A 19,464-nucleotide genomic window follows, 5' to 3' on the forward strand; every position below is an offset into this window, starting at 1 on the left:
GCATATTTGTATATGCACACATATAGAAAGGAGACTCATAGCTTTCATCAGAATTTCCAAGGGATTTGTGAACAAAAAAAAAATTTTTAAAAAGGAAGTAAAGAATGTGGGAGACAAGAAGTTATTTCTTATCAAAATAGAAATATATCAACAATTTTAACACTTTGGACCTACTTCATTCCATTGAATACTTATAGTAATATCATTTGCTAAGTTCTGTTTTGAGCACTTTCTATACATTACCTAATTTAACACTTGGAAACACACTGGAAAATAGCTGTCATCATCCCCAAAATACAATTCAGAATAGTACAACTCAGAATAGTGATATACTTGTCCAGGATTATATAACAGTGAATGAAAAAGCCAGAATTTGTATTCATACCTCATTCTAAATTCTATTTTCTCAGGAATATGGTAGGCACTTAATAAAAATGAGTTGAATTCAATTAAAATTTTGACACAAGGAATCTGTGATAAAGGATAGAAATGGAACATGTAAATCTTTTATTAAACAGTTCTTCAAACAAATTATAGCCCTGGACAGTTTGGTTCAGTGGTCAGAGCATTAACCTGTGGACTGAAGGGTCTTAGGTTTGATTCTGGTCAATGACAAGTACCTTGGTTGCAGGCTTGTTACACAGCACGTGTGGGAGGCAACCAATTGATGTGTCTCTTTCACATTGGTGTTTCCTTCTCTCTCTCTCTCCCTTTCACTCTCCCTGAAAAGCAATGGAAAAAAATTATCCTCCAGTGAGGATTAAAAAACAACAAAAAAACACAAATAAATTACATTTCTTTGAGCCATCTCCATCCCATAAATATTATCAATATCTAATGTGTTTTTTTAATATGTGATAAGGGATCTCCTTTTAATTTTTACTCATTTGTTAAAAAAAAAATATCAAACTGCTTTCATATGCATGCATTTTATTGTGGAATGGAGAAATAAAGAAAATATTGTCTTTGTCTTTTAGGAAGCTACATTCAAGCAAGGGAAACAAACAAGAAACAATTTTAAAATAAAGAAATAGTTTTAGCTACAGTGGTCAAGGAAGCGCTACTACTTTTTGTTATCTAAAATTAATTTTTAAACTCCACTAAACCTACCCAATTTGTTATTCAACTTCTAAGAAATAATGTTGTTTTTTTTACAGAGGATTTTGAATGCATAAATTCTAAAATTATTCCATAAAAATGTATTCAATTAATTTAGACAGAAAGCAAACTGTATAGTTAGTGCATCTCTTCTATTCGCTCTTTCTCTCTCTCTCTCTCTTTTTTTTTTTTAATGAGAAAACAGCGTTCCTTAATAGATAAAAGACTTTTTGGGAATTACATAGCCATATCTTGGATTAGAAGCCAAGTATCCTGTATGCTGGGCTAATGTTTACTCTATAATGACATAGCCCTTGTCTAAGGTCTTAAGTAACTGGGATGTTCTAAAAAGAAATTGGGCTTCCAGTCCAATTATAATTTTTTTTAAATGAGTGCAGATACTTTGGCTGGCTTTTCTATTACTTTAGGTGTCTTGGAAAATTTTTTTTAGAATCCTATGCTTTCCCAGGTCCCTGAAGTTCCAAGGAGCATAGTCTGGGATTTATTGCATAGAAAATGGTGTCTTGAAAAAACAATTTAGAGCTATCAAATTGTAAACAATAAAAGATAGAAACTACTTTAAAGTTACTTAATACATTGCCTTCTTTATATATAACAAAATCAAGACCCAGTAAGTGAGAATGAATGATCTTCTACAAATTTGGGCTAACCCGAAAGACTTTTCTGAGTACCTTTATTGTGACAAACATAGGTCAAAGTTTGATATATATGTGTACTTAATAAATGTTGCAACTGGATGGACTATTAAGTATTGAGAAAATAAAAATTTCCTTGAAAGTCAACATTTAAAACAAAGAAGATCAGCCTGGCCAGCGTGGCTCAGCATTGAGCATTGACCTAGGATCCAGAAGATATCGGCTGGATTCCCAGTCAGGGCACATGCCCAGGTTACAGGCGCGATTCCCAGCAGGGGGCGTGCAGGAGGCAATCGATCAATGACTCTCTCATCATTGATGTTTCTCTCTCTCCCTCTCCCTTCCTCTCTGAAATCAATGAAGGCATTTTTTTTTTTTTTTTAAAGAAAGAGGACCAAAGCTTTCAAGTGTTATAAATAATGTTTCAGAGTGGTTCTTATCTGAAGTACAGAGAATAAATTTAATGATCCTTACAGAATTTTTTTTTATTATTGTGTATCATATTATTCTGTTTTCTTTTTTGGTTTATATTAACCTTGGTCAAAGTGCTTTATGGAGTTCATGTATTCTATACATGTACATGTACGATGTTCAGTCTTAACCATTTATTGACTTTCTACCATGGATTCTATTTCTAAACCAGTGCTGTTTATATATCTTACATGAAAGAAACCTTCACTAATATCAAATATTTAAATGTGAGTGAACAAATATAAACCTTTTGTTTACTTAACATTCAACATAGGAATTAATGAAACTCATAAATTAGAATGAATTTGAGAAAACAACTGTTAGATGTTGGGCAAACAGACATATAGACACACACATTCACAAACATTTTTTCTTTTTCTGGTTAAAGGGTGTTTCTCAGTGGTTAGGGTGTCAGTTTGTACACCAAAGGGTCTCCTGTTCAATTCCTGGTCAAGCTCAGTGTTGCAGGTTGACCTCCCCCCACATTGGGGCACATGCGGGAAGCAACCAATAGATGTGTCTCTCACATCGATCTCTCTCACATCAATCTCTCTCTCTCTCTCTCTCTTTCTCTCTCTCTCACTCTTTCCCTTCTTCTTTCCCTTCCACTCTCTCTGAAAATCAATGGAAAAAATATCCTCAGGTGAGGATTAACATAATAAATTTATTGGGGTGACATTTGTTCACATACACTTTATATATATAATTTTTACCTTATCTAGCTATCTTTTTCTCTAGTAACTTCATTTTTTTATTTTTTATTTTTTATTGAATTTATTGGGGTGACACTAGTTAACAAATTATACTGGTTTCAGATGCACAATTCCACAACACATCATCTGTATATTGTGTGCTCACCACCCCAAGTCAAGTCTTCTGTAACCATTTATCCCCCATACTCTCCTCCACCTCACCCCACTCCCTTCTCTATCCCCCCCCCACACAATCACCACACTGTTGTCCCTGTCCATGAGTTTTCTTTTCTATTTTTTTCTCTTCTTTTTTGCTCAATCCCTCCATCTCCCCCAACAAGTCCCCAACCGCACTCACCAGACAGCTGCCAGACTACTCTTTATCTATGAGTCTGTCTCTATTTTGCTTGTTAGTTAATTTTGTTCATTAGATTCCATGTATGAGTGAAATCATATGGTACTTGTCTTTCTCTGACTGGCTTATTTCATTTAGCATAGTGTTCTCCCGGTCCATCCACACTGTTGCAAAGGGTAATTATTTTTTTCTTTTTACTGCAGAGTAGTATTCCATGGTGTGAATGTCCCACAGCTTTTTTATCTACTCATCTACTGATGGGCACTTAGGCTGCTTCCAAATGTTGGTTATTATAAATAACCCTGCAATGAACATAAGGGTACATATATTCTTTCCAATCAGTGTTTCGAGTTTCTTAAGATAATTCCCAGAAGTGAAATTGCTGGGTCATAAGGCAGTTGCATTTTCTAATTTTTTTGAGGTAACTCCATATTGCTTTCCACAGTGGCTGCACCAACCTTCATTCCCACCAAAAGTGTACAAGGGCTCCCTTTTCCCCACATCCTTACCAACATTGTTTGTTGATTTATTGATTACAGCCATTTTGACAGGTGTGAGGTGGGATCCCATTGTTGTTTTAATTTGTATTTCTCTGATGATTAGTGACATTGAGCATTTTTTCATGTCTATTGGCCATCTGTATGTAAGAAAATTGTCATTAAATAATATCAGAATAATGAAGTATGAAGAAGGTTTATGTAAACAAAAATATAAAGGAAGCCACTTTACAAAGAAGCTGGAGCTGCCATGCTAGAGGAACTTTCTTGCACATCTTATGTCTCAAACCTTTGGAATATTAAAACAAGGAAAAATAACCTTTGGGCTGAGCCTAAGCAACGTTGTTTCCCTAGGATCTGCTTCCAAAGATAGCAAGAAAGCAATTATTATGACTACTAGACTGATGACTACTAGTGGAAAAATTTTAAAACATAGTTGAGAATTCACATCACTATGCTATATTATCTGCACCAAGAGAAATGCCTTTCTTCGACTGATTTATTTCCCTTCCCTTTCTCATAAACACCTGTTGCCTTTGTCTCCAAATCGAAACATTATTTGGGCTGCTGCCTGAATTAATAATTCCCAAATAGGTATTCTTTAATATCAAATAAAAACTAATTTGCCCCTCAATTTGAAAGGCTTTTTTATTTTAAGTTAGTACTAATATACCAAAAGAAGGTGTGAGGCACAGCTTAAGTATAATCAATAAAAGTTCAAAGAGATGAACTTGACAATTGTATAAAGAGGTGTCTCTCAAGTGGCTTTTTTAGTTTTTAATTCATTAGAAGCCAAGCCAGTAAAGGAAGTAACTGGACAAGAGCATGGTATGAACCCTAAAGTCTAAGAGAAAACCATGGGCCTTACATCAAATGTAAAAGAGTAGACATAAATTTCTGATAAAGCAGAGAAATAAGTCTAATGGCATAGAGGGAGTAAGAGATTGGACAGAGCGTGGCAGAAATTTGACATATGAATAAGAAAATATTGCAATTTAACTTTTCCTCCCCCCACCATCATGATACATTGACAGTGAATGTTTAATGGCCTCCTGGCTTTAGCTAACTCAGGTTTTAGTGGTAAGAATTTCGATAAATTTTATATAGAGAGAAATGTGGGTAAGGTAAAGACTGTGTGGTCACAAATAAAAGCAGGTATGTTTTTTGAAAGGGTTTCTATAAACACTCTGGCCTTCTAAGGGTGTGGAATGCTCCTGCCAAACCTTGTTTTAAAATCAGTTGGAGAAATAGTCGTTTTGAATTTGAATACAATGCAGGAGAAAAGCCATTATGTTCCATTTGTATTGATAGTCAAACTGAGGTGGCTTTGATGTGGCATTTTGTGGCTTTTGAAAATATAGTCAAATAACTGCACTTACAAATGTTGTATAAATAGCTCTATATATCACGGTTTAAAAAATCTATTTCAAAGAGAAAAAACTGCTGTTGAGCTACTCACACCCTGATTTAATGCTCATGACAGCTCTTAGAACCTGTTAACATTGCCATTTTATCTCAGCTTTCCTCAGGGTGGGTATATTATGTTAACTATGTGTTGTGGTCTGAGATGAAAGCTGTGATAGTTTTGGGGTCTCTTAAACCTTAAAGGATAAAGCTAATCTTTATTGTCTTTTTAAAAAATTCTAAAGCAAGTGGGAAAAAGCCATATGGTACTCCAAGCCACAAGGGAAATTACACTTCTTTATATAAAGCAATCCCACTCGAAAAAAGGGTAACCCTTCTGTTTATTATTATATTTTGAGGTAACTTCAATGAAATCATGGAAGTATTATCACATGAACTGCAAAGGATAAATCTCTTTTGCCAGGGCCCTCAAAGGATAGGAAATTTGGGATATGGCGCCACTGGAGCTTATTTTCCACACTGCAAATGAGGTTCAAGATGTGGTGTGGGTGAGTGACAGAAGGTTTCTTGCCATCAAAGAAGATGGTCAACATTTTCAAAACTTTTATGTGGGATATGAGGGTATATTTTACATGCCCAATTCAGAAACTAAAATGCACTTTTAATACAGTTTACTTTGATATTTTATGTGGGCAGAGTTTGTCTGGGTTGAGTCAAATGTTCCAATGTGTGAAGGAAGTACCAGCAAATATTCATAGGGAACTCACTAAAAAAAAAAAAAAAAAAAATAGTATATGTAGTGATGGTTTTTAGAGGAAAATTGATGAAGTCATAGCAAGGATATTTCCATCAGATGAAAACTACCAGTTCTCTCTATTCATTTCCTTTGGAAAATAGAGAATAAAAAATATATTTTAGCAGAGTGTTTTCTTTCAAATATAACAAAGAATTTTTTGGCAATAATAATGTCTGTTTTTCCCTCTTTCCATATGTTCTTTTATTCATTCATCAAATGTGTGCTATGGAACAGACACCACAACATAATTATAGTAACAGCAGTCACATTGCATTTGTAGACCTTTTATTATGCCACTTAGCAGAATAGGTGCCCAACGCCAAGCTACAGTCTCAAGAAAGCTGTGAGGGAAGTGCTCACATTTCACAGTTGAGGAAAATGGAGTTTAGCTAGGTTTTGGAAGTGATTTCTTCAGGTTTATTATGGAACCAATATTTGAATACAGGATACCTGATTCCATAGGTCAAACCTTGATGGCTCACTACCCTCAAACAACATGTCTCAGGGGAGACACAGACACTTATTCAGTCACCAAAAACATATAACACTTATAGATAATTCACAAGGAAATAAAAATGGGACATAGTAAAATCTACTAATCAGGGGTCATTTTATTAATAAGCATTATTTCTAAAAGCAATAAATTTCTAAAGGTAATTCACTATATCAATATACTACACTTACTAAAAATAATCATGTTCCACTTACTCCTGAAGCTGTGCTAAAATACACGAAGTCATGTGACTGACTCTTCTTTTTGACTTGAGCAGAACTTGAATAGGTATTCAGAGCATCAAACAGCTGGAGAGTACAGGTGTTTAATTTTCTGACTCTTAAGCTAATAAAGCTTTGTGTAGGTAAAAATTGCATTTAACCAGCACCAATATCAATCAGTTTCAAATATGAAATAAAAATAAGTCCCTAGATTACAACACTTGTAAATTTAAGAAAAATTATCTAATTTCAAGAATTAAAATGTTGCACAGGTGGAGAAGTGACTTCATCTAGGAAAGAACAATGTATTTATGATCAAAGTCACATTAATTATCAGTTATTGTCAACAGTTTCATTGAAGGGTCAGTTTCCTAGTAAAAATATGTGTCTCTCTAAATTACCCCTTAACCAGACACCAAGAGCATTGTCTCCTCATCTTTGTTTATTTGTTTTTTTAAATATATCTTTATTGATTTCAGAGAGAAGAAGAGAGAGTGAGATAAAAACATCAATGATGAGAGAGTCATTGACCGGCTGCCTCCTGCACACCCCCGACTGGGGATCAAGCCCACAACCCGGGCTTATGCCCTGACCGGGAATCAAACTGCCATCTCCCTAGATCCTAGGTCGATGCTCAACCACTGAGCCACGCCCGGCCAGGCTCCTCATCTTTGTTTTTTAAGTGACTACTGTCTATAGAAAACAATGCCTTGGACAATAGATAAGTACCTATCAATAATAACCTTAAATATAAATGGATTAAATGACCCAATCAAAAGACATAGGATAGCTGAATGGATAAGAAAACAAGACCCAAATATATGCTGTCTACAAGAGTCCCACCTCAGAACAAAAGACTCACACAGGCTGGGCGGGGGGGGGGCCCAAAAAACTTCTGGAGGACTTTAAGGGAAAGATCCACAGCAATACAGTCATAGTAGGGGACTTTAACACCCCACTGACTTTACTGGATAGACCTTCCAGACAAAAAATCAACAAGGAAACAGTAACTAAATGACACACTAGATCAGGTGGATTTAATTGACATTTACAGAACATTCTACTCCAAAGCTGCAGAATATACATTCTCCTCAAGTGCACATGGGACATTCTCAAAGATAGACCACATGTTAGGACACAAAACAAGTCTCTACAAGTTCAGGAAGATCGAAATCGTATCAAGCATTTTCTCAGACATTTACATGTAAACAATATATATCCTGCTTGTACTTTATGAAATTTTCATATTCAAACCATTAATTCAATACAGTTTTATTTAGCACACACACATATTTTACACAGACACATATATAAATATATAATTTCTCCTTTGAGCTATTAATAGGATAGATGATTTGGTGACATAATTTATTGATTTTCTAATGTTCAAATATATTTATATTACTGGGATAATATAATAAGAGTAGTTGCAAAGATAAAAGCTATTTAACATTATTTGGTGTGTGTCCCATTCTCTGATTTCAGTACTACATTCAATCTAAGCACATGAGGACTTTAGAGTAAAAGAAGACAGAGTGGGTCAGAGATATGTGACTGAGTATGATTCAACCCACCGTTTTCTGTTTTTTAAGACAGAAGTATAGCTATACTAATATTACAAAAGACCATGTACCATGTTCCATTTATTTAATGTTCAAAGCAACCAAAGCTAAAATATATATTTTAAGAACATACACATAGATATTGAGAAATTTGATGGTTGCCAGTGCTATTTGAGGCCACTGCCCCTCCTTATACTAAGGGCCAACAGATTAGCTCAGTGTGATAACTAGCCTCCAAAATGACCCTCCAAGCTTCTTATTTTCTGCTATTTGTACTCTTGAGTAGTTCCTTCTCATACTGAACAGGGCTGAAGTGTGTGACCAATAGAATATTGTGAAAGTGATGATGTGCATCTTTAGGAGCTAGATCACATAAGACATTGACATTTCTAGATGGTACTCTTGGATGAAACTAGCTCCCGTGTAGTTAGGACAATCAAACAGCCTTGTGGAGAGACCCAAGTGGAGAGAAACTAAGGTCTCCTACCAATGGCCAGCACCATCTTGTTAACCATGTAAATGAGACATTTTTTAAACAAGATTCTCCTTTCTTTATCAAGCCCTTATAGTACTTAGCCCTGACCAACATCTGACCAAGTTTCCTGAGAAACTAACCTGAACCACTCAGCCAAACTACTCACAAATTTCTGAGGCACCAAATTGCAACAAGTAAAACAATTGTATTAAGCCAGTAAATTTGGGATGGTTTGTTACACAGTGCTAAAGGTAATACAATGAAAAGTATAAGCAACATTCATTATTATTATGAAAATAATTTTAATATTGAAACCCCCCCCCGAAAAGACCTTGGAGACATCAAAAGGTCTGAAAACCAGAATTAGAGAACTTCTGATATATTAACTGTATTTTGATATTGTTTGGATCTACCACTTAATATACTTAAACAGTTTCCTATTGATAGGCATTTATACTTTTTTCAAATATTCTTCCAGCTCAGTATTACAAATATAATTTTCTTATAATTTGTTTTTTAAATAATCTTGACAGAAAATTTTCATTCCAAAACATTATATTTGATTTTGGGGGATTCTTAGCTTCTTGGTAATATTAAAAAATATTAAATCAGACAATTTGAGTAGATAATGATAGCAAAAGAGAAAGAAAGAAGGGGAGAGAGAGAATGAGAGTAATATGTTGATTCAGCTATAGATGACAGTAGACAAGTTTTCAAATCCAGTTCAGTTATTTACTGGCTGTTCCTATTTTTACAAATCTAAGTTTCAGCTACTTCATCCACGAAATGAGGAAATTAATAATTCTGCATAGCTTACACTGTATATGTTTTAAATATGTTAATACATGTAAGTACTTGTTACAATGTTGAAAACAAAGAAAAAATGTGATAACTACACATAAATTACCTTACTAATCTTCATACAAGCCTGCACAATATGAATTCATATTCTAGTCATGTACCTAATACCAGTCCTGACTGGCTTCAGTGGGTCTCAGGGTCTGGATTAATTGAAGACCCAGTCACTAGAGTCAGTTGATGCCGCTGGATATCAGTTCACACAAACTGGTTTTCCAGGGACAAGTAGTCCTACAAGGGCACCAGCAGAGACCTTGACAAAGTCGTGTTATTTGCCGTGATTTCAAATCATGAGATGACTGGAGGTCTAGGGCTATAAGAATTCTCTTCATAAGCACCTTTGAAAGATTTCTATGGCCTCCAAAAAAGACTGGGGGGAAGGGCTTTGAAAAAGGCTAGATATTCCATAGTGTATAAATATAGTCATTCTCCAGAGAATAATTGCTAGGGAAATACACATAGATCAAGAGCAGAAAAATTATTTGTCTAAGTTTATACAGTTAAAAAGTGTCAGATTTTCCATCTCCAGTCTTTCTGTGTCCAAAGCCTGTGCCCTTAAATATGAAATTAACCAGAAAAAATGCCTTGCCTCATTATTCAAATACATGTGTATGGGTAAGCAGTGTTCTGTAACATATTTCTAGAATTGTGCACTGGCTTTTTCTTGAAGAATTTGCTTTTAGGTGATGCTTAAGTAAAATATGGAAGCAATATCAAATTTTCACTTCCAAGATATTTTCTCAGCAAATACTTTAGCATCTCTGTCCCTTCTATACAATGATCTTCGTCATCACAGCTTTATATTCAAAATTTTCATTGTGAAACTTCAGGGTCATGTGAGAGCCATCTCCTTAGACTTTTTGTATTTTCTCTCCATTATCTGACAAAGAAACTAGTGAGTACAACCACGCATCACATTAATAAAGATGGAATTATTGGGGGCTCCCATCATAGTAACTTCAGCCACAAACTAGTCAATCAAATTCAAGGTAGGAACACTGGATATTGATAATAGAGATGGATTTTGTGAAATGTGGGGGCTTGAAAAAAATATAGTCTAATTTTAAATCAGCTATGGTTATTTTACATTCCATTCTTGGTGATAGAATAATTTCACATGTAAAATAGTATTTAATTTGGAATCAACAGCACTTTATTTGTTAAAATAAATCTAAAGTTTTGAGTTAATCTATCTTTTCAATATAGTAAATTGCCTTCATTTATTAATTTTTATTCTAGTTAGTAATCACTTTGACAGTGTATCTCAAAGTAAACATTTCTGTAATATCTGGTCTGGCTAGTAAGATATTAATTTTGCATAACTTTAAAATATTCACAATTATTATAAGCCAACTAATCAAAGCATTCTAAAAATATAAGGTTCTGAATGTAAGAAATTGTGTTTGTTTTTCATTTAAAAATGAAAAGACCAGAAAGGGTATAGAGTTTTTAAACCAATTGCCTTTATCATAATGTGTCTTATACTGAATTCCAAACAGAACTTGCAGACTGAAAGGCAAAGAATGATTGTCACTGAAATACAGAACTCATCAAGTTATAATGTCAACTTAGTAATGAAAATGCTTTCCTGCAGTCTTCTCAATTGACAGGCTGTCATCACATATTAAAAACTGACAAGTCATTGATGTATTAGATTGTTTTTAATATTATCCAAAGCAACTAATCTTCAAAAGACAAAGAGTATATAACTCATCAGTTAAATATATCCTTTCTTGACTTTATAATCATTTTATTTTTATTCAACTCAAAATATATTTTTAAATTAACTTTAAAAAATGTTTTTAATTATTGTGTATTGGTTTCAGGGGTACATCTTAGTAGTTAGACAACCATTTGCTTTACACAGTGTTCCCCTTGATATTTCCAGTACCCATCTGGGACCATACATAGTTATCACAATATTATTGACTGTATTTCCTATGATTTACTTACTTCCCTGTGTTTATTTTGTAGCTACCAATTCATGTTTCTTAGCCCTCTCACCTCTTTTACCCAGTGCCCCAACCCTCCAACCCCTCCATCTGTCAACAACCAGATTTCTCTCTGCGAAGAACATAGGGGTGCATATATTATTTTGAATTAGTCTTGGGTTTCTTCAGATAAATCCTCAGAAGTGGAATAACTGGGTTTAAGACAGGTCCATTTTTAATATTTTGAGGAAACTCCATACTGTTTTCCATAGTGGCTGCAACAACCCACATTCCCCAACAGTGCACGAGTGTTCCTTTTTCTTCACATCCTCGCCATAAATTGTCATGTGTGGATTTATTGATGGTAGCCATTCTCACAGGTGTGAGGTGATAGCTCATTGTGATTTTAATTTGCATCTCTCCAACTAGTAGTGAAATTGAGCATCTTTTCATAAGTCTATTGGCCTTCTGCTTTGGGGTGAAATGTTCTGAATATATTAAATCCATCTGATCTAGTGTGTCATTTAAGGCCACTGTTTCCTTGTTGATTTTCTGTGTGGAGGATCTATTCATTGATATCAATGGTGTGTTAAAATCCCCTACTATGACTGTGTTATTGATGGTCTCTTCCTTTACATCCATCAAGATTTTTTTTATCTATTTAGGTGTTCTTGTGTTGGGTGCATAAATGTCTAAAAGGGTTGTATCCTCTTGTTGGAGTGATCCCTTTTTTACTATGTAGAGTCTTTTCTTTTTAATCCTCACTTGAGGACATGTTAATTGATTTTTAGAGAGAGGGGAAGTCAGAGAAAGAGAGAGGGAGAGAGAGAGACACATCAATGTGAGAGAGAAACATTGACTGGTTGCCTCCCAAAGTGCCTTGTCAGGGAATCAAACCCAAGACCTTTTGAGGTATGGGACAACACCTCAACCAACTGAGCCACACAGTACAGGGCTGTAGTCCCCTTCTTATTTCTTACTATAGTTTTTGTTTGAAAGCCTATTTTGTCTGATATATGTACTGCTACCCATTTTTTTTTTTCCACTTGAATAATATATCCCTTTTCATTCCTTTACTTTCAGTCTGTGTGTGTCTTTCAATCTGAAGTGGGTTTCTTGTAGACAGCATATATATATAGGTGTTGTTTTTTACTCCATTTAACTACCCTATGTCTTTTGATTGAAATATTCTATCTATTTACATTAAAAGTAATTATTGATAGATATGCATTTATTGACATTTTATTCTTTATAACTATATCCCTCTCCCTTTTTTGTTTCTTCCTCTGGGTTCATCTTCTTTGGGACTCTTCATGCTTCCTGGATGTGTGTCTCTTTTCTATTCACTATGGTAGAGAGGTTTTCAGGCATTATTTTTTCAAATGGGTTCTCAATTCCTTGGTTTCACTCTTCTTCTTCTGGTATATCTATCATGCAAATGTTGTTATGCTTCATGTTGTCCCAGAGGTCCCTTAGACTATTCTCATTTTTTAAAATGTTTTCTTTGTTGCTCTGACTAGGTGTTTTCTGCTACCTTGTCATTCAAATCACTGATTCAGTCCTCTGCTTGATTCAGACTGCTGTTGATTCCTTCTAGTGAATTCTACAATTCTTATATTGTATTCTTTATTTCTGACTGAAAAAATTTCACTTTGGTGTTATTAATGTCCTTTATGCTTGCAAGCCTCAGGTAGCTTTTGTTTCCTTTTTTATAGATAATGGAAAAGTGGGAACAACTGAGTTAATTGTCCAGGGTCAAACAAGCAGTAATTTACAAAGGATGGACTTGAAGCTGGATCTATCTGACTTCAAAGCTAAAATTACTTTTTACATTGTATTTATGTTTTTTTTACTATTTTCTATTCATGACTCATTCTAATTCCTATTCAGGTAATGACAGAAAATATCCTTATTACGAATCTTTATTTAAATAAAATTGTTGGCCAGTTGGAAAAATATATATATATTAAATGAACAATAGAATAGGTGAATTTTAGGACTGATTGCCATCAGGTTTATGACCCTCTATTCCCATATTATTCTTTCTGTTGGAATGGGCTTACTTTCTATACCTCTGGTTTTCATGTCAGCAGGATTCTGACTAGCTTTGACTAATGAGAGCTTCATTCTCTTCCAATTTTAAAGCCATGACTTTCAAGTTAAATAGTTTTAGATACAACCAACAAGATATATGAGGCATTTTCATTAAAATTTCATCCAAAATATTTTCTAATTTTTATTGTGCTTTCTTCTTTGACCTATGGATTACTTAGATGTATAAATTTTCAAACATATAGTGAGATTCATACTTAAATTTTATTGTATATTTCTAACTTATGTTGTGGTTTGTAAACATTTTGTGTACTCTTTCACAACCCTTTGAAATTTGTTGAAACTTACTTTATAGCCTAGCATATGATCTATTTTTATAAGTATATTTTGTGTGTGTTTGGAAAAAATGAAATTTTCAGGTATCAGGGGTAGGATTCTAAACTGTTACTTAGGTCTTGTTTTAATCAAATTAATCAAAACTTCTATAGCATTAGTAAAGTTTTTTCTTCTATTATGAAATATTTTTTCTCATCCATTACTCAGTAAGATTACCATTTGATTGTTGCTGTGTGTATATTTCCTTATATTCTTCTAAGTTTTTGGGTTTTTTTTAAAGGCTATGTTATTAGATGCAGACAAAATTAAATTTTGTTTATCTTTCTGGAGAATTAAACTTTCCATCATTATAACATGTTTCTCTTTATCTCTAATTGTTTTAAAATTGGAATTGCTGTAATAAAACTGAATTATAGCACACATACAGGAAAATTAATACATTGTAGATATATAGCTTGATGAGTATCACATACCCTTGTAACTCTTACCCAGATCTAGTAATAGAGAATTACCAGCATCTAGAAACCCCCTTACACTCCCTAATAGTCACCACTCAGTCTTCTTAGAAAAGGTAGTCATCACATATCATAGATTGTTTTTGCTGTTTTGTTTTTTTGTTTTTAACTTTTATACATGGATTATTTTATGTTTAAGCTTCTTTGTTCATTATTATATTTGTGAGGTTTATTTATCCATTCTCCTGTTGATGGCATTTAAGTTCTTTCCAGTTTTTGGCTATCATGAATATTGCTGCAATGAACATTGTAACTCATGACTTTTGGTGCCCATAAATACACATTTCTTTTCGGTGTTTACTTACAAGTGGACTTGCTGGGTCTCTCTCTTTTTCTTTTTCTTTTGCCTTCAATTCTAAGTTGCCTTAAAATATCTACAAAAATATATCCTCTATCAATTTTTTTGACCTTGTATTTTCTATATTGTAATCCTCAAGCTTCTGTACTAATTTTGTTAAGTATGAATCTTCCAAACAGCATATGATTGGACTTAGTTCTTAGCAGACTCTGACAACCCTTTAATAACAAAGCATTTAGGCTATTCATATTTAATCTAATTACTACTATATTTGGATTTGTCTACAGTCTTATTTTGTATTTATATTGGTTTCTTCAACAATTTGTTATTCTTTTTTACTTTTTCATTGAATTTGTGTACTAATTTTTATCAGTATTATGTTCTAATATCTATCTATTGACCCAAATACAAAGCAAACATTCTGTAAGGATACAAAATTATTAGTAGTGATTAACCAGGGGGATAGAACTGGTTTGAAAGCTAAAGAGGTGCTTAAATATTTATATACAATGTTTGGTGTGATTTTTTAAACAATGGGTGTACATTTTTATATTGACTCTTTGAAACTAAAACTGCAGTAATTCTGCTAAAAGATTATTCCAAAAATGCATACAGAAACATGTAGAATTTGTTTTTTCTCTCTAATACTTTAGACTATCTCTTCAGCTTTTTCCTATTACCCACGTACTCTCAGGCCTAAAAGCATAAATTCACAGAAAAATAATCAAGATTTGACAGTATGTTCCTCAGCAGAGCACTGATTGTTTTCTGCCTACAGTGACTTTCTTGGTTTCTGGTTTAGGGTCTCAAAACTGCTTTGGCCTTAGCATGACCCCTGTTTTCATTAAGTAAATTATGATTTCATAGTAAATGTGTTATGGGGAAAGAATAGTTAAAAGATCACTAAAGAAAAAAAAAATTGGAGCTTTGTCAACTCTTGGAACCACTGTGGGCCTCAGTTTCCTCAACTGCCAATAAAAGCAGCAGACAAGAGTTGGGTGATTTTAGGCCCCTTACCAGTAATAAGAACATAACATTGGAAACATTTTGAAGACAGGCAGTCCAGTCCTACTCTCAAATTCTAACCCTTCCTAGTTATATGTTTTTGACACAGTGACCTGATTTCTCTAGAATGTGTTTTTCTTTAACAAAACCTGGGCTATTCTGAGAAGTAAAGAGTAAAGCACTTGGGAAGATCGAAGTTCTTTCCTATAGCGGAGAACAATTATTATACATTTTCATCTTTCTAGCAGATAGTAGGCACATGATAATTATTAGTTTTTATTTCTTAATTACATCCTGGAATTGTATTATAAGTAAGATACAAGTTAGTGCTATGGAACATTGATGTAATATTTCAGTATCTAAACTGGAATTTATAAGTGCTACCTTCTCCCACATTAACAATATATAAAATATTAATATATAGAAACTCTTTCTACAAAAGATGTGAATCTTTAGACATCCATGACTGTATATTAAGAACTTTTAAAAAGCTTATACTTTTTTAAGTGACTAATCTTTAAAAATCTTATAAATCATATATAAACAGTTTATTGGTAAAGGCAATATGAAGGAATAATCCAGGGAAAGAAAACCAAGCAGAAAATTAAATATTTTACTTGACTCTAAAAAAATAAATTACTTGACTCTAAAAAAAATCTTACTACCATCTTCCCATTTTATCTATGTCATATCTTATTTTGTATTATAATGTCACAATTGTAATAAATTTTACTGTAAAGTGGTCAATATCAGATTTGAAGGTCGCTTTGGTAATTGGAAGTGAGAGCATCCCACAGTGAAGGCAATTGGAAAGCACAATATTTTACTTTCATGGATACAATGATTTAGTTCTTTGACCTCTAGTTGCTTAAGCATGATATATAGTAGAACATTTCACTTCTGAAATATGCATGTGAGACCCTGACAATAATTAAAGGCAGAGTGCAGATTTAAACTGCTGTCATTCCTCACTCTGCTTGAATAATGACAGAAGTTACTTTGAAGTACTTTCGAAAGAGGAGGGGGAAAAGTAAGAAAAAGGGGAAGAAAGGAAAAGGGAAATGACAGAAAAAAATCAGAAAGAAAGAGATTAAAGAAAGGAAGAAAGGAGAAAAGGAGAGAAGGAAAGGTGGGGAAAAATAAAACGGTCGATTTGTTTATTTTCCTTTCTGCACAAATGGCATCCTAAAGAGAAAAAAAATATTTTGAAAGACCTTTAATGTAAACACGGACAGCTGTTTTAGACATTGTAACATGTGCACATTCGAAGGGCACATCATGAAAAAAGAATCACGCTGAAATGTCAATTTTATAGCTCTAAAAGAGAGGTCCCAAAGTTTAGAAGTTAAAAGTAAGTTAACTCCTTGCTTATTCGAGCATTAAACTGTCAGCATGGAAATAAGTTTAAAACTTATGATGGTCTGAAAATGTGGTGCTAAATGATGTCTGAAGACCTACTGACCTTTTTGAGATGTAAACCAGGAACTATTATTACACTCTGCAGTTCGCATGTATTCAAGTACTTTCTAGCAGTGTGCAGACTATTAAGAGGTGACTGATAAAGCTGAGTGGTATCTCTTTTCTCCTAAATGTCTGACAATGTTGGCTGTTTTCAGTATTCCTTTAGGAATTGCATGCATATAGAAAATGGAATATTTGCTTGAAATAATTGCTTCAATTTTTCTATAATAGTAATCATCAGAACTGACAATTCTTTAACAAATTGAACGATAATCAGATTTTTCCTTTGTGTATATAGCTTTACAATGATTTAAAGAGAAAACACATTTGTAAACATACATGTAGGTGGTAAATATTTTAGCTAAGAATTTTTAACAAATTATTAATTGTGTTAACTTTGAAGAAGATTTCCTTAAATAAAGCACTTAGAATTAGTAAATTAAATATAAAATAAAAAATTTTAAATATGTCTTTATTGATTTCAGAGAGAGGAAAGGAGAGGGAGAGAGAGAGATAGAAACATCAATGATGAGAGAGTCATTGATCGAGCCCACAACCCGGGCATGTGCCCTGACCGGGAATCGAACCCCGATCGCCTGGATCCCAGGTCGATGCTCAACCGCTGAGCCAGGCCCAGCCGGGCTAAAATAAAAAATTTTAAATTAATTACTTAGGAATATAATCTTTTGCAATTAAAATATTACATTGGATTACATTACTTACTCAATATTGTTATGTAAAAGAAGTGTACTTTTAAAAGCTTTACTAAGACATTTGCCAATGATTTTATTTATTAATTTTAAAATTTTCTTAATTTATCTTTATTGATTTCAGAGAGAGGGAGGGAGAGATAGAAACATCAATGATGAAGAGAATCATTGATTGGCTGCCTCCTGCAACCCCCCCCCCCCACGGGGAATCAAGCCCACAACCTGGGCATGTGCCCTGACTGGGAATCGAACCCTGATCCTCTGGATCATACAAGTCAATGCTCAACCCCTAAGCCATGCCAGCTGGGCTGTAAATTGTTTAAAAATAACATATCAGCTAGATATATTTGGTTCACATAAGAAAAGATGGATATAGACTAAACCCAATTTACATAAATTGAAATAAATGGTGAGATAAGCCTAACCCTATCTGACTGAGAAAACGTTGTTATGAAAATATCATTTTCCTAAATCTCCCTGTTTATGGGCTTTTAAATTCAAGTGCGGAAGACAATAACCATTTTTGTTCCACAAAACACTGAAAAAATATATTTTTAAAGAACTACACCAAAAAGTTTAGTTAACAGAGAATATTTATTACTATCCTAATCTAGAAAGACAGTAACCATTTTTTAATTTCACAAAACAGTTAAAAATTTAATTTTAAAAGGATTACACCAAAATATTTGGTTACCAGAGGATTTATTCTAGCCTAATCTAGTGGGAGGTCCTTCTCCTAGTGGGAGAAGGCTATGACTTCTCCCTCATTGAGCTTACAGTCAACCTGTGAAGAGATGATAGAAGCAAGGAAAAAATAATAAAAAACTATTATAGCATTTGGTGGCTAAATATGTGATATAGGCAATACATGCTAGAAAATGTGAGAAGGGAAAAGGTCAATCTAGGCAGCAGTGATGCGACCTAAATTGAACTTTGAAGAATAAATAAAATTGGTTGATTGTCTCCTACAGGATAGAAGAGGAATTGACCTGTGATTTCATCTGGTTCCGGAGGATATTACCAAGTACTGAAAATGTAAAAAGAACCTCAGTGAAATCTGAGCTTTGATCCTGTATCAGCCCCTTTGTCCTTTCAAGTAAGCAGGTGAAGTCAGTGGCAGCAAAGCTGCTCTCAACCCACTTGTTCCCGCACCCTCTTTGAGGAGCTCCGACCTACAGCACAGAGCGATGCTGATCGAAATTCTATTCATACCTCCCTGCTTGCCACCCAGAGTACACACTGAACCGTGGATGTCATTATGCTATTTTGATGCAGTCCTGGAATTGGAGTATGCATGAATGCTCCCCTATTCAAAATGTGGGGCATTGCCCAGTTGTATTAGCATCACTTGGGAGTTTGTGAAAGATATATAATCTCTGCCCCTCCCAGCACTTGCTGAATTAGAATATGAATTTTAAGATGATCTGCAGCTGATTCTGTATGAACATCAGAGTTTGTATTATTTAGAATTACTAGATAATGCAGGTTGTTGATAATGAGAAATGGGGATTTGATGGTGGCAGTGGCCGCGGCAACACTTTCACATTTCCTTATTCCTAATTGATAGGTAATCATCCAGGTAATTGTCTCTATGTTTTAATCTGTCTGAAATTCGAG

The sequence above is a fragment of the Miniopterus schreibersii genome (assembly GCF_964146895.1).
Source record: "Miniopterus schreibersii genome assembly, chromosome: 2".
Lineage (NCBI taxonomy): Eukaryota > Metazoa > Chordata > Mammalia > Chiroptera > Miniopteridae > Miniopterus > Miniopterus schreibersii.